Here is a 6,785-nt window from a genome sequence, read left to right as displayed (position 1 = left end):
GTGGCCCCCCAGACGAACAAAACCAAGAGAGGCAAAGTTATATCCAACTGGGATGAGAACATTCCAAATGCACTTGAACCAAGGATCCAGAAGAGTCTGGTACAGAGCAGAAGCTGCTTCATTTGCTCAATCACCATCTCTTGTTCCCTCTTTAAGAGGCCCCATGCTGAACTCTACAGATCTGAGGCTTTGGGATATACCTTTGGCCCCAAGGTGTGCCCACTCTGGGGGAAAAGATAACACTGAAGTTCCCTATTGTGGGTCAGGAGTAAGGAATCCGACTAGTATCACGAGGACAGAGGTTCGATCCCTGGCCTCACTCAGTGGGTTAGGAATCTGGCGTTGCCATGAGCTGCAGTGTAGGTCACAGATACAGCTGGGATCTAACAACATTGCTGTGGCTGTGGTGTAGGCCGGCAGCTGCGCTCTGATTTGGCCCCTAGCCTGGGAACTTCCATATGCTGTGGGTGTGGCCCTAAAAAAGACCAAAAAAAAAAAAAAAAAAAAAAAAAAAATTAAAGTAGATCATAGACCTAAATGTAGGAGCTAAACCTGTAACACTCTTAGCATGGACAAATCTTTATGATTCTGGATTTAGCAATGTTTTCTCCAATATGATATTAAAACACAGGCAACAAAAGGACAACTACATAAATTTGACTTCATTAAAATTAAAAACTTTTAGGAGTTCCCACTGTGGAGCAGTAGAAACAAATCTGACTAGTATCCATGAGTCTGTGGGTTCAATCCCCAGCCTCACTCAGTGGGTTAAGAATCCGGTGTTGCTGTGAGCTTTGGTATAGGTCACAGATGCGGCTCAGATCCTGAGTTGCTGTGGCTGTGCTGTAGGCTGGCCCCTAGCCTGGGAACTTCCATATGCTGAGGGTGCAGCCCTAAAAAGCAAAAAAATAAAATAAACTTTTGTGCTTCAAAGGACACCATGAAGAAAATGAATGGACAACCCACAGAATAGGAGAAAATATTTGCAAATCATGTATCTGACAATGACTGAGAAGACTATATAAAAAACATCTCAGATAAAGACAAATATCACATGATATCACTTATATGTAGAATCTCATAAAAATGATATAACACAACTTATTTTTAAAACAGAAACAAACTCACAGATTTCAAAATTAAATTTATGGCTACCATAGGAAAACCATGGTGGGGGAGTGGATAAATTAGGAGGATGGGAATAATATATATACACTACTATATACAAATAGATAATAAGAACCTACTGTGTAGCACAGGGAAATCTCAATAGTCTGTAATAACCTATAAGGAGAAAAAAAAAGGATATGTGTATGTATAACCAATTCACTTTGCTGTACACCCAACACCAACATGTCAGCTATACTCCAATAAAATAAGAACTATATCTCAACAATAAAAAGTATAAATAACCCAATTTTAAATGGGCAGGGAGTTATCCTCAGAGCTCAGTGATTAATGAATCTGACTAGGATCCATGAGGATGCGGGGTCAATTCCTGGCCTCGCTCAGTGGGTTAAGGATCCGGGGTTGCTGGGCGTGAGCTGTGGTATAGCTTGCAGACTCGGCTCGGATCTGGCATTGCTGTGGCTGTGGTGTAGACTGGCAGCTGCAGCTCCTATTCAACCCCTAGCCTGGGAACCTCCATATGCCGCGGGTGCGGCCCTAAAAAGCAAAAAAATAAAACAAAATGGGCAGAGATTTAAATAGACATTTCTCCAAAGATATGCAAAGGGCCAGTAAGTACATGAAAAGGTGTTAACATCATTAGTCATCAGGGAAATGCCAATCAAAACCACTGAGATACCACTTCACATCCGCTAGGCTGGCTATAATCAAAAAGATGCACAATAACAAAGGCTGGTGAGGATGTACATACACTACTGATGAGGGTGTAAAATGTTATAGTCGCTTCAGAAACAGTTTGGCAGTTCCTCCAAGAGTTAAATCCCAGCAATTCCACTCCCAAGAGAATTGAAAACCTATGTCCACACAGAAACATATATACAAAAATTCATAGAACCATTGGTCTCAATTACCAAAATGTGGAAATGTTCATCATCTGACAAGCAGAGGAATGTGGCATATTCAAACAATGGAATATTATTCAGATATAAAAAGGAACAAGGGTCTGATACCTGCTGCCATATTCAATGTGGCATATTCAAACAATGGAATATTATTCAGATATAAAAAGGAACAAGGGTCTGATACCTGCTGCCACATGGATAAACTTCAGAAACTTTGCACTGTGTTAAGTGAAAAAGCCAGACCTGAAAGATCACTGTGCACCATGGTATTATGTAATTCCATCTACATAAAATGTCCACAACAGACAAATCCACAGGAACAAAAAGTCAAGGGGTGACTGCCAGCGGTTGGGGGAGGGGAGGATGGATGGAGACTGATAGCCATGGGTCTGGGCTTTCTTTGGCGAGATCTTGAAAAAGTTCTGGAATTAAGAGTAGTGATATTTGCACAACCAGGTGAATACATAAAATTCATTGAGCTGTATACTTTCTTAAAGGGTGAATTTTAGGGTATGGTAATGTGAGTTGTATCTTTTTAGAAAGGTCTTAGGGGACCCCACGCATTGTAAGTGCTCTGATGCACACATGGTTTTCATCTGACCTTGGGGCCAACAGCCCTGCTTCTGGTGGCCACCTGGATGCCTGATCTTGGTCACTGTTTTCACCCAGAACATGTGCTGGATGAAGACCCAGAAACTGGGTCAGGGGCCCTGGACAGCTTTCAAGAAAAGGCAGCATTCAGGAGGTACCTGAAAAGTAATATAACTCAAAAATGTCTGCCCTATTGGGGGCAGCTGGGCACTATGCATGCCTGTGGTTCCCTTCCTCCTTAACAGACAAGCCCTTGTTTTTTGTTTTTCCCATTTTTGGCCACCCTGAGGTATATGGAACTCCTGGGTTAGGGATCAGGTCCAAGCTGCAGTTGTGACCTAAGCCACAGTTGTGACAGCACTGTATCTTTAACCTACTGTGCCAGCTGGAGATAGAACCCATGACCCGGTGCTCCTAAGACACAGCAGATCCTATTGCATTACAGCACTAGCTTCAGACAAGCCCTTTCTGGTTTTTGTTTGTCTTTTTAGGGCTGCAGCTGCGGCATATGTTAGTCTCCAGGCTAGGAGTCAAATGAGACCCATAGCCACAACTGACCCAAGCCCTGCCTGCGACCTACACCACAGCTCACAGCAAAGCCAGATCCTTAACCCACTGAACAAGGCCAGGGATTGAACCTGCGTTCTCATGGATGCTAGTCGGATTCGTCATGGACCTCCAAGACAAGCCCTTTCTTAATCATGCTCCAAATTACCCTAAGTTGCCCTTTCTCTGGCCAGGACCCTGACTGATTCAAGGAGGTACCTGAAAAGTAATATGATCAACTTTCTCTTTATAGTTCTTGGTATATCTTAAAAGAATTTTTTTTGGCTGCACCTGCAGTATGCATAAGTTCCCAGGCAAGGGATTGAACCTGAGCCCAGAGTGACAATGCTGGATCCTTTATTGCTAGGCCATGGGGAAACTCCCAATTTTTTTTTTTTTTTTAATACTTCAAGCATTCTAATACAGAATAATAGAGAAGTCTGAGTTTAAGCTAGAGACAGAGAATTGAATATTCATTATTATGGGAAGGATACCTTTGGACCACCCTCCCATGGTTATGTGAATGTAAAAGCATCAAGTTGTTCTGGGAAAGGGGATAAATGAGCCCCCTGGTTTGCTGTGTGTGGCTCAGCAAAGACTCTCTCCTTGGATTCCAGGGTGCTGAGTGGACCAGTGTGCGTAAGAACCCAAAGGATGAAACTGGGGTAGTCTAGGGTGACCCTACAAGGGGTTGCCTGCCCTTGCATGTGGCAAGCAAGGGGACTCTCCTTGGAGAAGAGGAGAAACCCTTGAGGCTGACCCAAATTCAGAATCCAAGGGTTCATGAAGACAGCTGAGGGAAGAAGCCCCAGAAGACTTTGGGACCCTGGCAGATGTCCTGCTCTAAGGAAGGAAGGTTGAACACATGACAGCCAAGAGTAGTCCTAGGGCACCAGAGTGGGTTGCCACCACAACCCCATGAAGGTGTCCCAGAGAGTGGGCAGGCCCATGGACTGTGGGGACACCTTCACTTATACCAGAAACACGTGTTCACCACAATTAGTTGTGCACATCTCATTTTCTGGTGACCCTTGGAATTCTTGGACAACCAGAGGAAGGGTGATCAAGGGGGAGGTATAAGACTCACTCCTTGCTTGAGCATCACCTGGAAGATTAAGAGCGTGCCCCAAATTGGTGATATAGGTCACTAAGTGACAAAGGTCTTGGGGGGGGGAACTTCCAGGGTCCTAGACCAACCCACCCACAGGGGCATCTTTGTGTCTCCGGCTCTGGGACCAGGAAGGGCAGGATGATCTAGTTCCTGAATAAAAGCTTAGAGCTGTCACCTATGCCATGAGCACAGTGGAAAGCACCTTTCCTGGGCACATTCACCAAGCAGGGGGTGGAAGGGTGTCAATGCTAGTACCATTTCTAGGTGAGCCCAAATCAGAGCTACATCTCTGCCCATGGTTAACTTCATGCCAAAATCAGATAAAGGACACACCAAAATGCCCCTTCTTCTTACATACACAGCCTCAGGTTTGTCTAACTTTGATCACTCCCAGACACAACACCTGTTGTGTCCCCCACCCCCAGCCCCTCCCAAGGGCAGGAGCCCTGCCAGGCTCAGCTGCCCTTCAGTCTCTCCCAAGGCTGCATCACAAAGCACATCTGTTCTTCTGAAACCATCCACTTCATTTCTCATTTTTTCATTTTCAAATCCTAATTTTCAAAATTTTCTCAGTATTTAAATATTTCAACCTAAGAAATACTTACAAAGACTATTTTACTTCAGTTTCTATTTCAAAGCTTTCCCCAACCAGATTTTCCCCAAAGGGTGCTAGGACCAGCCCAACCTTGCAACCGTTGTGGCAATCTGTTAATCTGCTTTACAACAAAGGACTGCTGAAGGTATTGTCCCTGTCTTTCTTCTTCCAGCTCCCCTTGGGGCTGAGTTTCTGTCCCCTCTGCCCTAGCCCAAGTGAAACTCAAACATGTCCACAGGGAAGGGGGTAGAAGGACCTGCACACTGAGGCTGACAGGATTTAACTCAGAATGGGTGTGAGGAAGAACCAATAGACTTCTTGGTTACTTGATTTCTACAAAGCACATGCATCTTTTTTAACTAGAGTTCAGGGGCTATGGGAACTAAAATACAGCATTTGTTTTACTGCTAGATCTCACAGCCACAGGGGGCTTCCCACCACCCTACCTCCACCTGTCCACTCTACCACACCCCTGGCCTGGACATTTAGGCCTGCTCTACAAATGCAGAGGAGTGAAAGTCAGGGGCAGGCAACACAGTGGGCTTTGGACCTAGCCAGATTTGGCAGGTGGGTCTGAGAGCAGACCAAAGCCGGCTGAGAGAATGACCTTCTTGCTTTTTTATTTTTTGCTTTTCAGGGCGGCACCTGCAGCATGTGAAAGTTCCTAGGTTAGGGGTTGAATCGGAGCTGCAGCTTCCAGCCTACACCACAGCCATAGCAACGCCAGACTGCAACCTATACCACAGCTCACAGCAATGCCAGGTCCTGAACCCACTGAATGAGGCCAGGGATCGAACCCCCCGGGGTCTTCATGGATACTAGTCATGTTTGTTACTGCTGAGTCACAAGAGAAATTCAATACTCTTAACTGCATATAAGCCATTCAAAACCCTCTTTCTTGAGTTCAACCAATTAGCTTAGTATGTGGCTCCTACATCAGCTTGAACCTGACCTGGCCTCTCTTTCACAAAAGCAGCAGTGCCCTAATTTCCAGACAGAAAATTCTGTTAATTCCTTTCCAACTCTTCCCCTGTCTTCCAATAAATTATAGCAAAACCTCTAGAGTTTTTCTCAAACAGGATCTTTCATTGAGATTGTTAAAAATGCAATTATATTCTTTTTTTGTCTTTTTAGGGCTGCACCCATGGCACATGGAGGTTCCCAGGCTAGGGGTTGAATCGGAGCTACAGCTGCCAGCCTATGCCACAGCAACACAGGATCCAAGCCACATCTGCAACCTGCACCACAACTCATGGCAACACCGGATCTTTAACCCACTGAGCAGGGCCAGGGATTGAACCCGAAACCTCATGGTTACTAAGTCAGGTTTGTTAACCACCAAGCCACGATAGGAACTCCAAAAAAATGCAATTACATTCTTAACTTTCAAACCATTCAATAGTTCCCATTGTGGCTCAGCAGATTAAAAAACCAATTTAGTGTCCGTGAGGATTCGGGTTCGATTCCTGATCTCGATCAGTGGGTTAAGGATCTGGCATTGCTGTGAGCTGTGGTATAGGTCTCAGACACGGCTCAGATCCCGAGTTGCTGTGGCTGTGGCGTAGGCCTGTGGCTACGGCTCCGATTAGACCCCTAGCCTGGGAACCTCCATATGCCGTGGCTACGGCCCTAAAAAGACAAAAGAAAAAAAAAAATAATAAAATAAATAAATAAAATAAATTGGGGGAAAGAGCTCAGATTTTAGGCATTGTGAAAGTTGATAAACACCTCAAAGTAAAGAGCAGAACGCTAGCTGTCACACAGGTAAAAATTCCCTCAGTGCTCAAAGTTAGTAATTGTCTACGAATAGTAGAGAAAGTCTTATGAACCTCTCTTTTAGCTGGAACACAAGAGGGTAAACTACCAAAGCTGCTGTGGATTAAAGGTAGATGATGAAGCCAAAGTTCTCGTT

Source organism: Sus scrofa, chromosome 7, assembly GCF_000003025.6.
Source record: "Sus scrofa isolate TJ Tabasco breed Duroc chromosome 7, Sscrofa11.1, whole genome shotgun sequence".
NCBI classification, from domain to species: domain Eukaryota; kingdom Metazoa; phylum Chordata; class Mammalia; order Artiodactyla; family Suidae; genus Sus; species Sus scrofa.
Note: the sequence above shows the minus strand (reverse complement) of the source record.